This window comes from Cicer arietinum, chromosome 3, assembly GCF_000331145.2.
Source record: "Cicer arietinum cultivar CDC Frontier isolate Library 1 chromosome 3, Cicar.CDCFrontier_v2.0, whole genome shotgun sequence".
NCBI classification, from domain to species: Eukaryota; Viridiplantae; Streptophyta; class Magnoliopsida; order Fabales; family Fabaceae; genus Cicer; species Cicer arietinum.
In genome coordinates, this window is record NC_021162.2 from 16,655,797 (window position 1) to 16,660,407 (window position 4,611).

Here is a 4,611-nt window from a genome sequence, read left to right on the forward strand (position 1 = left end):
TCACATGTCCCAAAACTATGCCTTGTTCAACCATAAAATGACATTTTTCATAATTCAGCACAAGGTTAGTTTCAATGCATCTATGCAAAACTCTATCTAAATTGTTCAAGCATGCATCAAATGAGGAACCATACACAGTAAAATCATTCATGAAAACTTCAATACAATTTTCTATCAAGTCAGAGAAAATACTAATCATGCAGCGTTGGAAAGTGTCAGGAGCATTGCATAGGCCGAAGGGCATCCTCCTGTAGGCAAATGTGCCAAAAGGACAAGCAAACGTGGTCTTTTCTTGGTCCTCTGATGCAATATGAATCTGAAAAGAACCAGAAAAACCATCAAGAAAACAATAATGTGACTTACCAGCCAACCGTTCAAGCATTTGATCAATGAATGGCAAAGGAAAATGATCCTTTCTAGTTGCCTGGTTTAGTCTCCTGTAATCGATGCATACCCTCCAACTGTTCTATACTCGTGTGGGGATAAGTTCATTATTGTTAACCACTATGAGTCCAGTTTTCTTAGGGACTACCTGCATCGGGCTCACCCATTGACTATCAGAGATGGGATATATGATGCCTGCTTGCAAGAGCTTTGTCACTTCTTTTTTTACAACATCCAAAGTTAATAGGTTAAGTTGCCTTTGGGGCTACCTAACTGATTTTACACTGTCCTCCAGTAGTATCCTATGCATACACATGGATGGGCTAATACCAGGAATATCAGCCAAGGTCCATTTGATTGCCTTCCTGTGTTTTCTCAAAATCTGCAACAACTCATCGTCCTGTTCATTGTCAAGTTTGGCTGAAATAATCACAAGTAACTTGCCACTTCCTTCTAAATATGCATATTTCACATTTTCAGGAAATGGTTTAAGCTCTATAGTCAGTGGTTGTTCAATGGAAGGTACAACATCAGTGGCCAAAGCTAAGTCTGCAAAATCAATTATGTTTGTAGAAATATCAATATCAGCACAATGATCAACCAGCAAGGCAGCTTCGATCTCAGCACACACATAGCACAATTGAGTATCTGTACAGAATTCACAAGTATAAGTATCACCAAAATACCAGAAAATGAAGGAAAATCAAGAGCAAACATATCGGGGTAAGTGTCATCAACCAAATCAACAAGCAATTCAATTTGAAAAATAGAATGCTCTTCCATGGGGTGTTTCATAGCATCAAAGATATTAAATTTTATAATGCTATCACCAAATTCCGTAGATAGAGTTCCAGCATGCACATCAACTTTTGTTCTAGCAGTTTTCAAGAATGGTCTGCCTAAGATGATAGGCGCCCTGTTGGACTTATTCTCCCCCTCCATGTCCAGAATGTAAAAATTTGCAGGAAATATCAATTCATTAACTCGAACAAGTACATCCTCCACAAGTCCAGCGGGACGAGCATTGCTTTTGTTCGCAAATTGAATGGTAACATATGTACTCTGTAAAGGTCCAAGAGCAAGAGAGTTAAAAATAGATGTAGGCATAACATTAATGGAAGCTCCTAAATCTAACATAGCATTTTCAAATTGACTATTGGATATGGTACATGGAATGGAAAAAGTTCATATATCTTTGCATTTTTTAGGCATGGGCTGAATGAGGGCTGAAACATTTTGCCCCATGTTTACTCTTTCATCACCTTTTAACCTTCTCTTGTGTGTGCACAAATCTTTTAGAAATTTTGCATATCTTGGAATCTGTTTAATTGCTTCAAGGAGGGGAATGTTCATTTCCACCTTCATAAATATATCCAGGATCTCATTGTCTCTATCTACCTCGTCCATTTTCTTGGTCTTCACTTCCCTTTGAGGAAAAGTAAGTGGTATATTTTGCTCAACATCAACAGTTTCATATATCAAAGTATCCTCAGCAACCTTGTTATTTTTCACTACAGTTTCAGGTACCTTTGGTATTTCAACAACTTTCCCAGACCTCAATGTAATTGCAATAACATTGGGAGCATTTGGATTTGCTACTGACTGTGCAGGCAATTGGCTACCTGGCCAATCTTTGTTTCCAAATTTTGAATGGTGGAATATGTTCTTTGTTGAAATTGTAGATTCTGGACAGCTATCTGTTTAACGAGGTCCTCTAATGAAGGTGCATTGTTTTGTTGTGTAGGAATATTTTGTTGCTGCTGCCTGGGTTGTTGTTGTGCAGATGAATTCCCCCATCTCAGGTTGGGATGGTTTCTCCAACCAGGATTGTACCTGTTAGATGATAGATCACAGTTGGCTTGAGGATTGTATATATTTGCTGCATATGCTTGAGGAGCATCAGCAATTGGATCTTCTTGCAATGTAGGACATGAATCTGAAGGGTGCTCTAGAGAAGTGCAAATACCACAGACAATTGCTTGAGTTTTACCTATTGCCAATTTTTTTACTAAAGATGTAAGCTCATCAAGTTTTCCTTCAAAATTCTTGTGGGAAGAAGCTTGAATTTCTTTCACACCCTTTGCCAACACTGTTGAATTGTTTTTAGTTGTAAACTGTTGAGAATTAATGGACATGTTCTCAATCAAATCCCTTGTCGCTTCTGGGGTCTTATCGGCAAGTGCTCCCCCACTAGCAGCATCCAAAATGCTTAGGTAGCAAGCCTTCATAAAAATATTGGATGAGCAATTGTTCAGAAATCTGGTGATGAGGACAGCTTGACACTAATTTCTTGAATCTCTCCCAATACTCATGTAATGATTCCCTGTCAATCTGTCTGATGCCACATATTTCTTTTTTGATTGAAGCAGCTCTTGAGGCAGGGAAGACTTGTTCTAGAAAAAATATCTTGAGATCATTCCAACTTGTAACAGAACCTGGGTTAAGGTAGTATAACCAGTCCTTGGCAGCATCTTGGAGTGAAAATGGGAAGACTCTTAGCTTAATGTGGTCTTCTTTGACTCCTTGAGGCTTCATGGTAGAACACACAACATGGAATTCCTTCAAGTGTTTGTAGGGATCCTCACCTGCAAGACCATTAAACCTTGGAAGCAAGTGTATTAAACTAGATTTTAGTTCAAATGGTACAGTAACTTCAGGATATGTGATACATAATGCATTATAATTGACATTAGGTGCAGCAAGTTGTCTTAAGGTTCTATTATTCGCATCAGCCATATTTTGCAACAAGTTATCAATTTCAGTATCTGACTCTAACTCGTTAACACTAGCAGCTCTATTAAGTCTACAACGTAAATGAAATGTCCTATCTATTTCAGTTTCAAGAGAATGAAGATTCATAGAACTAGCCCTAGTCATGCATCATCATAACAACGCAATACAAAATAACAATTCTGAAAATTCCAACAATGTCCCAAATGCTAAAATTGAAGTGAAAAATGGAAAACCCTATCAAATAAAATCCAAAAAATATAACAATACCATCAAAAATTTCTAAAATTCAAATAAAGGCAACGCAAATTTGTTTGGAATTTTTGGAGAATATGAAAAATAAAAAAAATAAAAAGGTCTAAACGAAGGAATGTGGGATTTTGACCTCCGTTTCAGTATAAGAAACTTATACGAAGTCATGTTCCTTGATGTTTTTCTGGCGAAATTTCGGAGCTATCCGAGACAGTCGCCTAAAAACAGGGTTAATATTATTATTAGAGAATCCCCGACAACGACACCAATTTGATCCGCTATCGCACACGGGTCAAATACAATTAACAAAAATGTAAATAGAGGTAATAAATCGAATCATTTCGCAAGGACTTCTGATATAGTAATAATAACCGAATTGAAAATTGAAATTAAAAGGGGGGGTTTTTTAGATTTTTGTTTTAATAGATGAGCAAAACAATTAATCCACTTATTCGAGTTTCAAACCTATCACAAATTCTATCAATGAGTTTAATTTCTAATTTGTAATTCTATTCTTATTTGACTATAGAATTGATCAAACAAGCGTAATCAATCCAATGTGAATTTAATTTCTTTGATTGAATTAAGCATCACAATCATCAAAATATTATAATTAACGATCAAGCGTCGCAAAATTATAATTCAATTAAATTAGAAACCGAAAACAAATTCTGTAAAATAAATTTAATCAATCCTATTGAAATTCAATTTAAGCAATCAAAATATCAATATAATCAAATAAACAAGAATAGAATCATGAATAGAATTTGACAGTGTAACCTGAATCTCAAGGTGTTGATGAAACTCTGAACTCGTGGACTAATCTTATAAAATTAGCCTTCCATGAAACTAAAATAAAACTGTTTATTTCTTGTAGCAATTTAAATCCAAAAATTTATGTCCTTAGAAAAGAAACAAAACGGCCAATATATAGTATTTGATTTTGGGCTTTAGGGTTTAGGGTTTAAAAACAAATGACCCGCTAATTAAAATTATTATAAATGTCCAGATTACGAAATCTGCAATTTAGGCCCAGTAAAGTTCGGAATTGGTATTATCTTCCAACACAAAAGTTGTAGCTCAGAGGTTTAGCTTTCCAACGCCTGCTCATATGCGCCAATCCGATATTCAGAGCTCAAGTTATGACCTACATAGTGAGAAAGAGTCAAAATACAAATAATAAAATTAAAATGCAAATAATAAAATTATAATCTAAATTCGACCCAAAGTTTAGAAGCAAGCTAA